At 37.7% G+C, this 19,721-nt stretch overlaps 1 protein-coding gene and 1 long non-coding RNA gene across 5 annotated transcripts in view; both read right to left on the reverse strand.

Annotated features, from left to right (window-relative positions):
* ZRANB3 (zinc finger RANBP2-type containing 3) overlaps positions 1 to 19,721 on the reverse strand; it is a 197,292-nt gene that overhangs the window by 126,450 nt on the left and 51,121 nt on the right. The window lies entirely within an intron of this gene.
* The window catches only part of LOC140335470 (uncharacterized), a 29,138-nt gene continuing 14,104 nt past the window's right edge, over positions 4,688 to 19,721 (reverse strand). The window contains exon 2 of the long non-coding RNA XR_011921709.1: positions 4,688 to 5,257. This is a non-coding gene — a long non-coding RNA (uncharacterized lncRNA). The remainder of the gene's footprint in view (positions 5,258 to 19,721) is intronic.

Here is a 19,721-nt window from a genome sequence, read left to right on the forward strand (position 1 = left end):
GCAGGAGTTCATTCAGACCTGGCAGCTGCAAGGGAAGCCAGAATGTGTCAGTATTTTGTCAAAGGAATTGATGAGGCAGGTAAGAATGTTTATTGCAAATGGGACATCGCCTGTCCCTTTCAGCAATAAAGCCCTGCCTGATCACGAAATTTTGGTTCCACTTTAAAAAAGGCAGTCAACAAATAAACATCCATTTATATGAATTAGCCTACATCCACATCCTAGCAGAGAAATACACAGCAGAATAAGTATAGCTGTATGTTGAAGGGTTTTTAAAGCTACCCCAGCCAGCATATGGGCACTAATAGATTTAAAGGGGAAATAAAGTTTTATTTTTTAAAATGCTCGATCAGGTAGCTTAATATTGCAGAAAGGGACAGACAATGTCCTTTCTGTAATGATAACTCCTACCTGCTTAATTGCTCTGGAACACCATCAAAAAAGCTAAGCCGTGAATGCCTTGAATCCCAGCTTATCCTACGATTGCTAGGAATGAATTAATGTTTCAACCTGACCAATCAAAATGGTCTAAATTGTAATAAGGAAGAGAAGAAGAAGATTGTGGCTCCCTGGGACAGTAAAAGGACAGGTGAATATAGCAGGTTTAGTTTTGCTTTAAACCTTGTCAGGCATTAACTGCCCTCTGTAGCAGTAAGCACTGCAGCTTCCCAATCTCTGAGTGGGATTTCAGAGTGCAGCAAAAGGTGAGTGGATCTGTTGGGAGGTGGAGCAGGGCAATCTGACTTGGCAAGTCATTGCTAGGAAGGGTAGATGTTAAGTTGAGCTGCTGGGAATTTTGATAAAAAATATCAGCACAGTGCCTTTAGTTACAAGGTCAGTGTTTACTTGTTTCAAGAAGTTCAAAAACAACTTTGTTCAATAAATAAAATGCTAATACTTGGCTGTTGATTGCCTGCCCATACATTCTTTTAAGGGGCTGAAACTTACCCAAGAATTGATTTTTTTAGCCCCACCTGCAGACATCATTACAGATATAAGAAGGTTCAATGTCAGCTTTGAGTCTCTTATCAGTCTCTTTTCAACTGAAATCTCTCTTCCTTTCTTCTTGAACAGTTTCTGCATCAATAATAATTGTGATACTGAAACCATGTAAAGGTGATAAATAGAGATTTTAATTATTCAGCAGAGATCACAACAAATTGAGTTACATAGCTGAGCGTGTATAATTATCATCTACATTTGCATGGTTAGGTTACATCTTGCAGGTATCCATTGCAAGGAGTTAAATTACTGAAGTATGAAAACGGGTGACCAGGCTGACAGATACAACTATGATTCACATCGCTCCCTGTGCTCTGCAATCGCAACAGTAATGAAGATGTGCGTTCTGATGCCCATATATATTTTCTTTTTTTCATCTCAGTATGCATAATTAGGTAACCTGGGCAGAATCCAGTTTGCCTTTTCTTTGTAAATATTCTCAACTTGTTATGTCTGTAAATAGAAACTACTCTAATGAAATAAGGGCCAGTAGCAGCTTATTGCTAGGGAATGAAAGATAATATTGTGATCAGTCAATTGGTTATCTCTCAACCCACGGTGCCCTCTAATACACCCAACTAGTTACAATGCAGGAGGAATGAAAACACTGGGGATTTGATTAAAAAAGAAATACCCCAGAGGGGAAGCATGCCAAAAATGTGGGTTTATAAATAACAACCTATTAAGAATTCCTAAAAGCTATTCCAAACAAGATATTTAACTTTTTTTATAGCTTTTTTTTTTTTTACCCACAGGTATTTTTTTTTAATGTTTTATTCCATTTTTTTTATCACCTTGGCTAAAATTTAGCATCAGAGTTGTGACCCAATGCCATTATTTAGCAATCCACTGCAACAACCAATTCCACTACAGTGCAAGCAGACACTGCCTACATGAGTGGCAATATATTTCTATTTTTTCATGTGTGTTTAAAAGGCCCAATGCATTTTTATAAATACCGAGCTGTGTTCTGAAGTCATATTTAGCTTAACTCATCAGGAAAGTTTATGCAAACGGTGATTTAAAAAGTCCCCAAATATGTAAGGATGTACTTTAAACATTAGTTTCTTCTATTTTGCTGAACTATAAGAAGGAAAATGAATGTGTAAAAAGTTTACCCTCTGCCATATTGCTATGGTTTCAGTCACCTTTGTGACATTTGTTTAGCTAACATTGTACTATACTCCAGGTTATGAGAAAGGTCCAATCTTGCATATATTTTTAATATGTCAATATCAGTGATCCTGCTCTGGAATGCTTATTATAGAATGGCATATCTGAATGTAGGAATTGTTTAAATAATGCTTCAAATATTCTGCTATTTAGCATAAGTCAGCTAAATTATACTTCGGCAATCTACGCACTGTTTTTTTTCTCCTGCGAGAAACTGTGCAGAAAACCTCCTTATGTCACTCAAATCCCTACATTTAGTACCTAAACCTGGTAGAAATTGTGTCAGCAACAAGCGCACGCCAATAATTATCTTTCCATCTGAAATGACAGGGTGAATCCAAATATAGCTAATGCAGCAGAAAGTATTCCAAAAAAAAAAAAAGGCCAATCAGAGGCGCCCCTTGTTCATTTCATATTCATGTCTGGGGGGCTGAACAGTCACCTCTTTGCAAACAGAGTAATCAGGGAAGAGAAGTTGGAAAGCATGTAGATTACTCTGAATAACAAACCTGAGGTAGAGGTTAAATGAAAAATTCCAATTATAATGGCCATGCTCCATCAGTAAAAACTCTCAATTTTCAGTGCAGTCTTTGGTTCAGCCAAGGTCCCCCATACAATGTGGGTACTTACCTCCAAAAAACTAAGACCTTCTATTAAATATTTCTGTAACTAATTCTTTCTGGACCCATCCTGTCATGAAAGGGTGCCATATGAATGGTGTCCTTGCTGGTCTTCTTCAAAGAACTAGAACAAATACACCAAATCTGAAAGTGATACTTCTTTATTAGCATACAGTTCCGGTTCAGTGATTTCCAAAATGAAGTGAAAGTATCAACATGATACTCAAGTAACTAGAATTTTGGTAAGAAAAGATCAAACATGGTAGGGTACCTATATCTAACCTAACATGTTTGCAAGAAGATACACCTTAGCTTCTTTAAAAGCATAACTTAACCCATGTTACTTACCTATTTCTGTTTTATCTCAGGGTGCTGCCATATTCCTTTTCTTCTTCCTCCTTACAATCTTCAGCCATCTTGATTGGCCATACCAGGATGACGTAACTACCGCACAGGTGCACAGGAGTTCATTCATTCCCGACACGTACAAGGGAAGCGGAGAATGCCGAGTTTTCCTGTCAACCACCGATGTGCTAAGCAAAATTTGATTGTTGGGCAGCAATCAAGCAAGCAACACAGGTATTGCAGAAAGAACATTGCCTGATCGTTTCTGCAATATTCACCTGCCTAATCGTGTATTTTTCACAGTGTGGCTTTAGTTCCAGTTTAGTGTGCCTAGTTAGGTCAAATCTTAATTTTTGAATTTGGAAGTTAGGGGCAATGTTAGCAAGTTTAAATTTTTATTGTAGGACATGATAAACCTTCCTAAAAAAAAATAGGTCAAAAGGGGCATTCCAGGGGCCCTTTAATTAAGTCTGATCTAACAATTAATTCACTGGTAAGGAAAATATGGAACATGCAAATTTAGAGCACTGTCTGGTATCAAGGTTCTATAATGATTTAAATTCAAACTCAGATGTAAATCATCACAAAACAGATTTAACGTCATTGCCATGTCATTATTTATTTATTTTTAACAAAAATTCGGCTAAAAATGGAAGCGGAGTATGTAAAACCTTTAAATGTCAATAGCTTGTCCTTGTTTTCATGGTTACACAAATGGGATGTGAAGAAATGGATAGAAACTGAAAACATTACATGAAAGCAACAGCCATTAAGACTTTCTCTTTGCAGTTCTTTTTAAAGTCCAAATAAGAGTATTAGGCAGTTTCCCCCAGACTAATGCCAATGCTCCATATGTTCTGTTCATAGCAGAAAGGTTCAATTACCAATTTCACCAACTTTAGGAGAAAAAAATGATTGAAATAATATATATATATTAATATTTAGTAAAAATCAAGTACGAGGAGAAAAGTGCTGATATCTCCTCAAAAGGCCATACAAAATGATGCATTGGCTTTTTGCAGCAAAAAAAAAAATGTGTGTGTGTGTGTGTGTGAATTTATAATAAAATGTCAATTTATGTTTACGTTTGCAACTGGCATTTGCATTACTTGTCCCCCCCCCCCCCCAACAAAGCATAAATGTGGGAAGTCTTTGGTAAAGTCACTGCTTAATGGGGCAATTAGCGCTGTGCTTTATGTCACTTTCCCAGTGTAAATCTATTTTCCTGGGTACCCAGCAGCACATCCAGCTGTTATCTTCTGACCTTACATCAACTTGGGAGAAAGGGCACCAAATGTGCTGGAGACCTCAGTGAACACATAACTTACAGCCCTGGCATCTTGCGCAATACTAGGAGCCAATTAGTTATTTAACCCATTGAAGAACTAAGAGCAAATCTTGTCTTGTAGGGAATTATGAGCTAAATGAATGATTTCCTTGTTTATGTGTGACCTATTTGGATTATTTTCAACATATAGACTTGAACACAGTATGTTTTATAGCTTTTCCAAACACAGAGGATCGATAGAAAATTTTTCCCGTACAGAAATGTTTGACAATTGTTTAATACATTTGAACAGGTAAACACACAATCTCTATTCAAATTGTACCTGCAAATAAAAGTGATAAACTTTAACAAAAGCTTTTTCAATCGTTTATTCAACACAAAAATCAATGATATAATGGCGTGCTATGGATAAACGAAGTACACATTCAAGTTTAGTAACTGGTATTGTCTCTAAGTAGAAATTACTTGTTTGTAGGTATATTTTGTTTAGTTTGAAGAGTGTACATAAGAGACTTACTTTTTACTGCACAAAGTGGAAAACCTACTGAGCAAGCTGGTAGTGAGCTATAGGCAAAATTATATTGTTTTTAGCAAGATAATCCACGAAAGCTTGTCTTTGCCACTGATTGGAACAGGGTTTTGCATTCCTGTGACCTGTTTACCATAAGGAGTGGAAATTCTCAGGTCCTAATTTTTAAAGGATTCCTAATGTCACTACCGTAATTAGAGACATGCCTATCCTTGCCCCTCGTTTTATTTCACAGAAAATTGGGTACTTCAAGTCATTCTTGTTGAAGACAATCTTCTTCTAAAGAAACATTGTCATCAACTAACAGATAAAATAGAGAAAAACAAGAATTTAAAATGCTTACCTCGTTTCTTTTAATAAACAATTTTTATTAACTTGCACTGTGTTTATGAGCTTGCTAGAAAATTTGACATTTAGTTTGCATAGAAGAGCCCCAACCTCTTTGCACACCATAGCCTTCTCCTCCTCTGAGAGTATCGTACGTTTTCCAATTTTTTTTTTTTTTTTGTGCTGGCCTAGCCCATTTAATTCTCACTTCCCTGCATAAACTTTTATCGAGGAAACAAGCAAAGGGGAAAACTAAACAGCATCGCCTGACCGAAAGCTTCTGGTTCTGGAAAGAGTCTGCTGGAGCTGTTGGCATCACATCCAAGATGGCGCCTAGTAATATGCTAAGGTCTTTTGGATGTCTACACAAAGCGGATTTTTGCTGGTGAATAACCTCTCGTTGTTAGAAAGAATGGTTTGGTGACAGTCTTTTTAAAATAAATCACATGAACTGCTGCCAAAAAAGGTTAAAACAATCAAATAGGCAATAAAACAATTTTCTATTCATCAATCAATTTGGTTTTACCAACAACATGCCTCTCCTGCGCATTGAGATCACAGCGCAATAAGCATTTCAAATTGCAAGGCGACCCCTGGGGAAGAGATCAATTCAACAACACAGCTGCAAAGACCATCTCTGAATTCTTCTTAAAGCAACAAGAGCAGTAATCTTAATGCACTCCCGCAGTTAACACAAATTGCCAGAGCAAGCCGCAAAAGCCTACTACAGTGCTATTGGCAAAATTAATCCCTCTGGACAAAGACACTGAGCGTGAACATCTGTATTGCACAAAGAAAAAATAGGACCCTTCCCTAAACCTAGCATCTTTGTGAAATGATTTTAAACACCTACCCCTTCTTCCCCATAGATAAAAATATAAGCTATGCCCTTCCATAATCATCCAAAATGAGTACAAAGCCCCAAAGACCAGCTATAGTTTCTTCAGAAGAAATGCTTCTTCCTATACATTTCCCATCCACGTTCTTATGCTGGGTCCCATCCACCTCTCCTAGGTTTATTTAGTTTTATAAACTGGCCCATATTATTTGATGTACAGTCAGGTTCCCTAAGAACTTTGGGTTTTCCTAAGTTTTCTCATATTGCCCTTTACTATACAGGTAACAGAATGGTGTCTCCATTTATCTTTAGGCAATGGGTGGCTAAGGAAAATGCATTCTCTCCCATTTCACTATACACAGTCTTATGGGTTACAAGGAGGGTTACCTTCAACTCTTTCCTCACACTTGACAATGTAACCTACGTGGCATGTTTATCGGACAATGTTCCCTTTTACAAGAATCTCCCTTTCATCCCCACTTTTTCATATTCTGGCAACATTTTCCACAATATTGTTGTCTCCAATCTACTTCAATACATAGGGACAAACATTTTATTATTCAGTTCCACTGGACGGTCCCTACAATGTGAGGCAAGTCCAGAAACAGAGTGAAGGGTCACACACAGGTATCAGTCATCCAAGCAAGGCATCACGGAATTGAGATAAGCAGAATCGGGACCATAAGCAAAGGTCGGTACAGGCAGTAACAATCTCCCAGAAAATAGGCAGAGTAAGCAACAGGTAATCCAACAGAAAATCACACTACCAGCAGATTCGACTAGCTAAATGCTACAACGTGAAACTTGTGCCTGGGAGCTGAGAACCTTTAAGATCAATGACCGAGCAAAATTAAGTCAGGAACTCGTTGCCTGCAGTACACACTCAAAAATCCCCTTCAGCTGCACAAAGTCGCAGAGCAGGGGATAGTGAAGGAACATTTACAGCTAAAGAGAAACTGGGGATGCGGCAGGCTTCAGAGCAGGCAAGTAATTGCTTGATCAGCTCTGCTGCTGCAAGCAACGCTACCGCAAGGAGTAAACGGAACTATGGACTGCAGTGGCTTAAAGCATGGAATCACCGGTTAGATATGGGCCTCTTAACAGAAAAATAGCAAACTATAAAGTTTTTGATGGCTAAAAAGCACAATTGGTCAACTTGTGAATGTACAGGGTGTCCCAAAAGTCACTATACACTTTTATTGAGTTCCTAGAAATTACTCTGTTCTATCATATTTTTAGAATCAACAAAGGAGACATTGCAGTTTTAATTGCTAGGCTTGCCATCACATTCAAACACCTTGAAGATTAGTTGTATACCTCCACATGAGCGTCTCTATTTTCGACAACTTTCAGCCACTTTCGAATGTTTTGCACCATATCTTCCCCGACCTCTCTGCAGGCCGGTTGGATTAGTTCTTTAAGCTGTGACAGGTTACCTGTCCTAGCGGCACACAGCCTGCTTTTGATATAGCCCCACAAATAAAAAAAAAAGGAATTTTTTAGTGACACTGATGTAATCAGTAAAGGAAGAAATCAGCTAAGACTTGAAAAAAAAATATGAGCCTCCATAAATCTGGTACATCCTTGGGAACAACTTCCTAACCCCCGAAAAGGGCTATGTTCATTGATATAAACATTAATGCCAAGTATTAACACCATGAGACTACAAAGCCATCAATACCATAAAGGAAATTTGTAGCCTATAAAAGAAAGTACTTTCTCACAAAACATTCCAATCAAGCCTGGAGCAACAGCAAAGGTACTTCTGAGGATGAAAGACGAAGCAGGAAGATGTATAGAGAGTAAAAGGAGTCATATATATCGATATACCCTGAATTTTTTTCTCTGTATAATGTATCATGTCATATTCTTTAAAAAAATTAAAAATAGACATAGTTTAGTGTTTTATTATCATTCAGAAGATACCAACTGACAAGAGTCTCATGGTTTATTGTAATAAGTTGATTTATTTACCTGTCAAATCATACATATTTTTTCATTTTTCTATATCCTTTGACTGTTCCCTGGGCTGCATCCCACTTGTGTTGGTAGTTTTACATTTCTATTCTCATTATTGCTAAATAATTTACAAAAAGAAGAATTGCAACCAATCAAAATAATCAAAAAATAAAAAGAACTCAGATTTTAAAAAGTATCAGTTTTCTATCTTAAAGGGGTTATTCTAATTTTAGCTAAGCAGTATCATGAAAATGTATATATTCTTTGAAATCTTTTTGAAACACAGCAATGCACTTTCTGTGCCTAGGCATTGTATATCTATAGAACTGCAGTGTGAGATCGATCATGTAAGAATTTACTACTGCATTCTAGTCCTGTTTTAGTTCTCCTTGGTGGAGAGAAAGCCGTGCCTGAGAACCAGCAGGTCAAGAATCTCCCTGCTTCAGCAAGATTCATTGTGTGTATCTATGCTTCTTTTATCAAATGGTCAGTCATCTGTGGTGGGGGGGGACCTGGAAATCACCTTCTTCTGAATCCTAAAACTGTCAGACATAGAATTATTGGTATTATGGCTAACAAAAACTTGACATTTCTAAATGATCATCACAATACATTTTTTAAAGGTTTGGCAGATGTTCTCATCATACCCTCAACCACAGTGTAAATCTCCTTAAAACAGCCCTGCATTATAGTGAAAACCTGACAAAAGTTCAAACCATTGCCTGCTCTTTCCAAAAATCAAAAACAGTTTTTGACTTGACATAACATACTTTAATGGCTCTATCAGGTGGATGTTGGAGGCAGTTAAGTTAACTTCTAGTTTCCTAAATTTGTCTGAAAGCCCCACGCTGACAACTAAATTGACTAAAGAAAACTGATGTACTGCTAAGTACTACAGAAGCATGTACTGACAGGTCAAGGTGGTTCCAGTAGCCGTTTTATTTTCATTTATCAGGAGCACAGTTGACTACATGTCACCCAGAAAGCATTCAGGTAAGTGTGAAAAAGTGTGTAGGACGGTAATGACAGTACAAAATAGATCAACAACTTGGAAAGGGGGTGGAAATTCGCAAACACGATAAAAAAAATTAAAACCTAACAGGATGACATTTAGCTCTCTAAACATCTGTGTAGTTATGTACTGTGTACATAAATCTGTAGATATATATCAGTAGCAAGCATGGCCATCATTGAGCCCTATGCAGAAATGACGTGGGGCTACCTTGCCCTCCATATGTCTATGCCCCCCCCATCCCAAAAAGAAGTGCCACCGTGCATTGCGATTAATGTCACAGGACTGGCCCTGGTTATGGGGGGCCCTGATGGCTAAGGAGGGCCTGAGGTTCTCGTACAGCACACTCTGTACCTCTCAATGTTAGCTCCTCATATGTACTGTGTACATTAAATTCATTTAATTTTTTAGTATTGACATTTGCCTTTTTATCCTTTTTTTCTTAATTATCTTTAAACAAAAAAACTTTGTGATCCATCGCAAAGTGCCGCCACCATCTTCCTTCTCTTTTCCCTCCTGCAGATGATGGTAGGCCATGTTGATTGGCTATACAGAGATGATGTCACTATCACGCAGGAATTTATTCATCCCAGTACACGCAAGGGAAGACAAATGTTGTGGTTTCCTGGAAACTGAACCTGATGTTGCACATGCGCAGCTTAGCATTGACACCAAAAACCTGGAGCGATCAGACAGGTAAAACACATTATTGCAGAAGGGATATCATATGTCCCTTTTTGCAATAATGACCTGCCTGATCATGGAAACTTAAATGGCCATATCAGAAGCAAGTATGACAAGAAAAAAGCATAAATAGGAGAAAGTGACAAAGCATTATCGTCTTGTAACAGGAAGCACCCCCACAACAACATTCTTAGAAGGATTAGTACATATTTATTTAAAGCTGCAAAAAAATTAAATAAAAATGACTTTTGAAGTTACATTATTCAAGGTACAATGTAATTGAGAAATTGAATCACAAACTAAGATGTGGTATGCCAGGAGTTATTTGAGGGGAGCCAGCTATGTGTCTAAGGTCCCAGCACCTGTATAAGATGGGGCTTAGCATATGTACATTGAAGTATACTATGAATTCCTGCAGCCATGGTTTCTCCCCCCCCCACTTTACCATAAATGAAAGCTAGGAGAACCCGTTTTGTCAAGTCCCCTTGTAAAGCATTTTGTCACACAGGATATGATATTTGTGCTAGAGGTATGATTTATTTAAGCCTTCTATTATTGCTTTTTATCTAGCCTTGACCTTCATTTTAGATGCACACAATGGTCTTGTGTTTCAGTGATTATCTGCAGTGTAAGGCGAGACTAGAGAGGTGCCATCTTCTACTGAGTTCAAAGACACCCCAAGGGGGCTTAAATGGGTCACTGCAGAAGCGCTTTACACTAGGATGTGATAGAAACACATTTAAAATCAGCATGAGAGAAATGCAGCACCGGGAGGGTGAGTTGGAAAAAAAAAAAAGAAAGAAAATGTTGCAGAGGCGCACAGTGGCAGCCCATCCCTCCGCATACTGCTGCCTCATTAATTTCCTTTTAAGAGACCATGAAATTTGTCTCAAAAGGGTAACCTAAATAGTCAAAATGGTCAAAATATTTTTCACCCTGGTTTGGCAAGCTGCAGAGCAAGATACCGTGTTTCCCCGATGATAAGGCAGGGCCATCAAATAAGACAGCCCCCCCCTTTTTAGAGAAAAATGTAAAATAAGGCCCCACTGTGTACTGTAGTCTTCTTCATGGGTAAATAAGGCATCCCCCTGAAAATAAGCCCTAGAGCATATTTTGGCCTTCCAAAAAAAATAAGACAGTGTCTTATCATCGGGGAAACAGGGTACCAAGTTTACTGCCCTATGAACATGTTATTTCAGATATGTCAACCTCAAATCTTTTAGATTAACCAAAGGGGATATCACCCTGCAGCAGTTGCGCCTCTGTCCTACCCACCTTCAGCAGCTACAGCCTCAACTTTCCCCAAAAGCAACCCTCTTGCAATTGGACTCCCCAATTATTAATTTTCTTATTAGATCCTAAGTCAAACCATACAAAAGTTTTACATTTTGTCTAAGTCCTGTCACAAATCCCTACCCAGTGCCCTCCCTAACCCCTTTTAGCTTGGTGCTCCGCCCCACACTTTTCAGTAACCACTCGGCTGTTTTTGGTTGGTTACTGAAAAATTGAGTCGCAATACAGGGGTACTGGACAGTTGGGGTATAATACAAAGATGATGGAAAAATGGGACAGTGTGGGCATTAAAACAATTTAACAAAGTATATAGGGGCAGAAGAAAGCTGAAAGAATTATAAGGATTACTGAATTCCTTTGACATCTAGGAACACTAAATTTGTCATCTGTTACCCCTCGCACTTTTTTAGCACCGATCCACAGATTTTTCTGGGGAGAAGATTGCTCTTATCCCCTCGAATCAAATGTGAAATCCATAATTTTAATGACAGGGCATGACTTAGTATTAAATGAAGGCAGGGATAATACCTAAGACAGAATGTATACACAGAGTACCCACGTACAGCCTAGATTTAGCATAGAATTAAAGGAACTGCATTCCCCATTTTGGAGACAATTCCTAACTTACAAATGGATGTCATGAGAGTTCTACAGAGGCTACCATTGATGACCCCCTGGCTTCATTGCTTTAGTTCACTGTCCCCGATAAAGACTTCTAACTTTTCAGATTTGCATTCTTGTTTCAGGTGAAATAGTTAAAGTATATGAAGCAATTGTTTAGTATATTATCTGTGTATTTTGCATCTACAGAAGGAAGCTCCCCATGGTAGTAATATTCATCAATACATAGTGTAAGGGGAAATATTTCACTGCTCTACCTTACAATATTACATTTCACAATCACAAAACACTTTCAAAGCAAGCTTTAAAACCTTTCCAGAGAAATAAAGATTGTTTAGTAACCCTGTACATAATTTTTTTCTTCGAATGATTGGTAAAAAGTGAAAGAGGAAGCACCTGTGACTGACAGTAGCAACCACAAAGAAGCCAACATTTTCACAAATAAAAAAAGGTAACTTGAAACTAGTAAAAACTCGTTTGTTGTTCAGTTTTAACTTCTACATCTCCAAACAATAAAACAAAAGAACCTAAATGTAGTATTAAAAAAAAAAAAAAAAACACCCGAATGAACAATGAAGGCCTACATCCATATCCATAAATAATAGTTTCCAATTGCTAAAAAATTCAGCATGAAGTACATATTTCATATTTATACATTTATGCACACGCACAGGAATGCAAGGATGGGTTGTGGAAGGGCAGTATATTTCCCCCATTTCTGGCTTCTGATCCCCATTGGACAGGTGGCAGGGTACTTGTAAAGGAGCCCAGAGTTAATATGGCAACCAGAAGTTGCAAGTTTGAAACTTTTCTAGGGTCCTGGGCTTTGGAATAAAATGGAAGGTTGAGTGGGTTTTTCATTCCACCACAGAACCTGCCTATGGAGGTAGCCTCAGCCATACAAGACCTGGTGTCCTAAGGATTAACTGTGCTGACAGATGGGAATTATATTCCCAGAGAGTTCAGAGAGATAAGATTGTAACCTGAGTTGATGTGAATACTCAGGTGTGGAAGAGTTTGATATCAGAGTTTTGGAGCCAAAACTATGAAACCACAGTGGAAAGCACCCCCAGCAGCAGAAGCTACAATCCCCAAGTCTGCACTGTTTAAAGTGGAATAAAAGTCTCACTTTGAATTTTGCCAATGAGGTTATTGCAGTAAGGGACAGGCAATGTCACATCTAAAATAACTACTCTTACCTGCCTAATTGCCGTTCAGCGGTCAAATTTTTCGTAGCTGTACATGTACAACAGTGTTAGTTGCCAGGACATAATAAAAATTCAGCATTCTCGGCTTTTCTTGTGTGTGCCAGGACATAAATAACTCCTGCGAAGAGATACATCATCCCAGCACAGCCAATCAAGATGGCTGAAGATTTTTTTTTGGAATGTGAAGAGGAAGATGGCAGCACCCATCCTACGGGTTGAGCTCCACTTTAAGTTTGCAGCCTGGAAGCTTGTGTTTTGTTACTATTCTGTTATCATTTTCATGTGTGTACTGTGTGCTGCATTGATCCTGGATCCCAATGTATGTGTATATGTATGTGTAGATATATAGATATATATATATATATATATATATATATATATATATATATATATATATATATATATACACACACACACACACACACACACACACACAAAACTGACTCAAATGTCCACTCCTCAATTTATGGTTTCCTTCAACTGCTCGATTTTTAAAATACTAATCACAGTTTTTCCACTGATTGAAAGCATGCAACATACAAGACATGTGTTCACTGCCAATGTGAGTGAGTGAGTGATTGCTGTTTATCCCCCTGCTCAGACATTTTACTGCACTTCTACCAGGTGTTGATTGAGCCCGCTTGTAAAGACATCAAGCCCCATTATCTGACCTTATAATTTCCTTATCTGACACCACCAGTCTTACCTTCTATATGCTGTGTTAAAAAAAAAAAAAAAAAAGGCAATAGGTACCATGCTAACTTAAGGTGCGTACACACTTCCAATTTTTATCGTTCCAATCGAACGACGAACGATCGATTGGGCAAAAAATCGTTCGTAAAAAAGTAACCAACGACGCCGACGAACGAGGAAAGTCGTTGGAAACGAACGACCGGACCGGATTGGGCGACGATCGTTGACCATGGTTCGTGTGTACGATCGTTCGTTGATCATCCATGGTCTGAGCATGCGTAATGAACGAACGTTCGTTCACTTTCCTGTCGTGCACATAGTTCCTCTATCGCTCAAACAATCGTATCTATTGTGTGTACAATATCTACGAACGATCGTGTCGTTATCTCTATGTGCAGGATCGGTGCTATACGATCGTTCGTAGATATCGTGCAGGATCGTTCGTTGTTTGTTTTCCAACGATAATAATTGGAAGTGTGTACGTAGCTTTAGGCTATGTACACACAGATGATTCTTGGCTGATACGAATCTCAGGACTCGTCTCGGATGAGAATCTGATAGGTGTGCAATGGCTATCACGCAGCCTTAGAGCCATGTGTAGCAGCAATTGTGGTAACACCCTAGGGTGATGTCCAGTTAATTTCAAATTAAAATTAGAGAAGGATGCCCTTGGACACATTCCTCATTGACTCACATTCCCCCCAAAACCTCTGCATTTATGTGCACAACATTTTCAGGGGATTCACCACAGTTTTGCAGGGGATGTATATGGTAATACTGTTTACTGTTTCATAAGTAAAATATATAAACGCTTAAAGCAATTTACAATAAGTAATCAGATGAATTTTACAATCGTCTTTCACACGAGTCAGTTTTAAATACATATTTAGGTCTAAAGCTTCCAGCATGATGGTGGGGTTACAGCCTCCTCAAGCTAGTGAACTTTGTCCATGGTTGTATCATTTGTTGCATGGGAATACTATTCTATGTTTATGTTGTGATCTGGTCAACTTACTGTGTTTGGGGAAAAAAATTATCTTCAAACAATAACTGTCCAAGCCGTTGATTGAGCTAGTTGGATATGTTCACTCCATCATCAGACTAGGACAGAATATTGATAAATCTACAAGCTTTATCTCAGTGCACAGTAAAATTAGAATCTTCAAGGTCTATTAGAGAGGAGATCATTTGTTAATGATGGTTACATGAGCAGCTGGCAACAACAAATAAAACTGCCAACTGTCAAATAAAACGTCTGAAGACTCACTAGATTGTTGTTGCACTAAATAATCCAGTTTTCCTCTGATGACTTTAAGAAAGGCTTAGTGAACCACCATGTTGGATTTCTTATGGTCAAATACTATAAACATGTATAATAAGCCAGATTGATACTTGTGTTTGTTTTCCACAGAACTCAAGAGAGCCAGGCATTGCATTGGTAAAGCGATCATTCCTAAACTATTACCAAAAAGATCACAAACAATTAGTTTGAACTAAAGTATGACAATCTTTCACCAGTCACGAGTAGGAAACTTTAGTCCAAAAGTTAGCATCAGCTGGTGAAATAATTGTTGACCTATTTCCTATTCTTTGTCAGTTATCTCCTCTCTATCTTCTTGGGAGCAAAGATAAAAGATTATCAGCCAGTTGAGGTTTTTCCAGCACAAAAGATGTGTGCATCCTCCCCTCTTCCAACATAGGACTTAACATAAAAGGCTGAAACATATGTTTTTGGAAAGGTCTTTTCAAACAAAATGACATGCAATGATTGGATTATGCCAGCACATCCATCAACAACCTAATATCTGTAGGTAGGTCTAAGTCTTAGGCTACGTACACACGTTCAATAATTGTCATTTGAAGGGTCTTTAACCTTCATTTCCGAAGACAAAAGACTGTACGAGCACTGTTCTATGGAGAGGGGAGGGGAAGCGTGTATTAGGATCATTCGTAGATCCGCCAGGGCAGATCAATGAACGACATCGGAGGAGCGCTGTACACACGCATCATCATCTGATACTAGCCCAGAGGCGATTATCAAACGAGAATCATCTGGCTTGTGTGTGTAGCCTTATGAACAGACTACAGTCTTTCACAGCTGACCCACAGACTGGAACAAAAAGAAAAGCTCAGTAAAAAAAGAGCTACTGTGTAGTAATGCTAAATGGAAAGTAGACTTAGCACCCACTGATAAGTTTATGTGCATTATGCTGATCACATTCACACATATACTTAAAAACCTGCTAACGTTATAAATTTCTTTAAGTCCAAAAAACAGCTTACCATAAAACTGCATGCAAAAAAAAACTGTATTTGTCACACTTTTCACACAAGTATTTCTCTGTAAAAGAAGCTAGCAGGAGGTATGTTAAAGGCTATTAAGCCTACTGTATTACCAGTGATACCTTTCACACATAAACCGACACGCATTTATAATATCACTCCTGACTAAGCAACACTTTTTTTTCTCCAAAAGTACACAGCAGAAAAAAAAACACTCACTGACGCAATGTCTTAAAATAAAAGCGCCAATAAAAAAAAAAGAAAAAAAAACCTCATTGCTAACCAGCTACAATATTCCTGTACACAAGCAGAGCTTGTATATTCAGCATTAGAATTAACATCATCTAAAAACCACATGCTGGGTTTTATATTGATACAAATATAAATTTTATTCTCCAGGAGAAGAAATTAACTTGCATAACGGCTGTTAATGACGTGAAATGATTTTGCATGCCTAAGTGTTATAACAATAAACTCCTAAGGAATTAAAATGTATAATTCTATACCAATTAGTTATTTGGAACAATTGTTTTATATGCTCTTGATGTGCAAAGGCTCTTTTGCAGCAAGAATAAAGAAATAACTGTGGGGACATTCAGATAAATGTCACAGAAATATTTGCTTTAAGAAACCACGGCAGTCTTTCATAAACAACAAACCCAAAGTATTAAGAAGTGAAGCCCTTTACATCTTCTTCCTAGCCCCATTCCAGCATTGCAGCCTGGCCCAGAATTTTAGGCATGCAACACATTAAGGAGAGTCAGATGTCTAAGGCTGCGTACACACATTCAATAATTGTTGATGGAAAGGTCCTTTCACGATCCTTCCCAACGACAAAAGACTGAACGATGCATGAATGAGCGCTGTACATACAGCGCCATTATGCTCAATGGAGAAGGAAGGGGGGAGAACAACAGAGCCGCACCCCGCTGCACTCTCTTCCCTTCACTTCCATTGCAATCATTCCTGCATCCACCATTACGGATCCTGTAACAATTAATTCTGTACACAGGGGAAAATCGTCTGCTTCACTTTAGTTTATCTTTAATTAGCATGGTCAGCGACATTTAAGGATTACAATTATCTATGGTTTCTTCTTCCCATGGTAGTTTCAACTTGCATTCGTGAAAGATGTAATGAACAAGCCAATGTAGTTATTTCCATTACAGAGTCTTGTCTGCTTTTAATATATTACTATTTAAGTTAAAATGTCCCTTCTGCTAGTAGATTTGCTACACCATTATTCCTTCTTGTAACAGACTCCCATTTAAAATTAGTATCTAAATGGTTAGAGTGGCTTTGTTTTACTTTCTCAGAGACTCTGTATTGGGTAGAAATGTGGCAGAATGAGATGCCTGCTGTGAGGGGAACAGTTCTTTGATATACTGAGAGCATCAGGTAAGCTTCCAAATGTTTCTTTAGTTAAAAAATTGGAGATCAGGCAAGATGTTTATTGCAGAAAAAGTGATGTCCCTTCTGCAATAATTGTACTTCACTGTCTAAATGTCACTCAACCTTAAAAGTTTGTCAATCTTAGCTTCCTTTGTATGAAATTAGCATGAATTATCTCCCTACATCATCCTGGCTTGTCCAACCAGGATGGCCGAAGATCGCCTACGGGAAGAGAAGATTGGGCCACCCTGCAATAGAACAGGGACAGGTGAGTATTACAGGTTCAGTTCCGCTTTATGCAAACAAACCAGGAAGATTCTCTGACACAATCTGAAATGCAGCATCATATTCACACAGTGTCCTATCATTTTTGAATAGGGTTTTGTAAAAACTGAAACCAGTCACTATTCTGCAAGTCTGCTAAACTATATTTTTCACGTTAAAGCTTAAAGTAAACAAACCATCAGTTGAAAATAAACTACAGAATACAGTAATTAATGGAGTTGATGGCAGTTTTATACATCAGCGATCAATAGCGAGTGTTCAGTGTTTATAGTTCAGCCTGAATGATACAACCCAAAAACAAGCAGCTGAGCTCAAATCCAATAAAACCTCTGAATTTGGCTTTAAAGCAAAGAAAACAGACGTCTTCATTCAATGTCAAAAAATGACATCACATTTTTAATAAATGAAATCAATGAAACATATCGAAGAAACAAAGTTATTACCTCAATGCTTTGATATTTAACTTTGCACAGAAAGATCTGAACAGAATTTTCTTCTAATCAATTTCAGCAAAGGTCACCTGGTGTCACTGAAAAGACTTACTCATTCCCTCGCTGTGCTTATCCTAAACTGTACTAGTCTGTAGGAATGTAGTAAGAAAATAATGGAGAACACAGCAAAAGATGGGAACTACAAAGGAAAATGAACCTATAAGGTAATATTCAGCAGCCGTGTAACTTTAGCTGCCAAGATTAAAACAAAAAGAAAAAAAAAACTACTGAAATTCACGTGTTTAAATGATCGTATACCAATATACCAAGCAAACAATCATTATCAAGTAGATGTGAATCATTTGGATTAAAAAAAAGTCAAAGCCGAAATGTATTATCTTGCATAAATGATCACTCTCACATCCATCCAGGAAAATAATTTGTTCCTCTAGGTCAGTGACCCTCAACCAGGGTTACTCCAGAGGTAGACATGTAACCTTAGTTTTAATTTTTTTAAAAGGCTGTGTGCAAAGGTATTTACAAAATAATTATGTGGGAAAGGACATCACAGGGGTTTATTCCTTTTGTTAATATTTGAGTCACAAACACTATGTTTATTTTATATTTTTATAGGTGTATTTCTAAATAGTCACAGATTTTACACATATATAAGGAAGATGGTGCTGGATTATCTATTTATTTTTGTATATCTTATGCATAGGAAGGATCATTTGTGTTGTTTTTTTGGGAGGGTTTTTTTAACCCGGCTCCTTCTTCCCCTTGTGTGTTTTTTAGGGGCCAAATTAGGAGAAGACATCACTAGTGTAGCAAGCTACTGGGGAGAAGGAAAGCATAAAAAGTAATATCTAAAGTATATTGCTGCACAAGAGGTGTTCAACATAAAGGTAAACTGTACATTCATTTTTTTTTTTGTTAATAGTTTTATGTAAATAAATTGTCTATACAAGTAGATCATCCAAAATATATGTAAATTCTTTAAAATAGGAAAGTTCTCTATAACCTCCTGATGAAACGGATTTATTTTCCGCAAAAAGCGTAGAGAACAGGGAGCAATATTACTGGGGGTTTTGTGTGTTCAACTGTTTGATCAGTTATACATGTAGGATGATGATTTATTGTTTTATGTGTTTTTTAAATGAAAAACAAAGCAAGATTTGTTATTATTGATCCTAAATGAATTATTCTGTTGTGATGCTTAAAAAGTCCCCCATAGCTTTGTTTGGTATTAATACTCCAGAGTTTACTAAGGGTTCCTTGAGCAACCAGCAATAGGTGCCTCTAGGTCATTATAAATGACACCAATGATCTTTTTGGCTATCTGTAGGGGTGACATTCTTCCTAATGGCCAGCAATTTAAGAGGCATTCTTCCTACTGATCACCACACCAATGCCCTGTGAATTTAGTAAATATATCCAGAGTTCCCAAAGCGCAGAAAGGTTTATCAAGTGTTCCTCCATGTTAAATACGCCTTCTCTCACATGACCATGATAGTGATGTGAGCAGTAGAGCAGTGTTTCTGTGATAATGACATATGACTATGGTAATTCAAAGTGCAAGGTAGAAAGAACGAGGTTTGAGGCTCGATAAATAGTGAAAAAAATTATGTATTAATACATTATTGATTCATAGATATTTATTAACCACCTGAGCGTTACACTGAGGTCTAGATTTCTGTACCAAAAGTGATCCACTGTTTTTCATGAAATTTTTTTTTTA

Source organism: Pyxicephalus adspersus, chromosome 7 (assembly GCF_032062135.1).
Source record: "Pyxicephalus adspersus chromosome 7, UCB_Pads_2.0, whole genome shotgun sequence".
NCBI classification, from domain to species: Eukaryota; Metazoa; Chordata; class Amphibia; order Anura; family Pyxicephalidae; genus Pyxicephalus; species Pyxicephalus adspersus.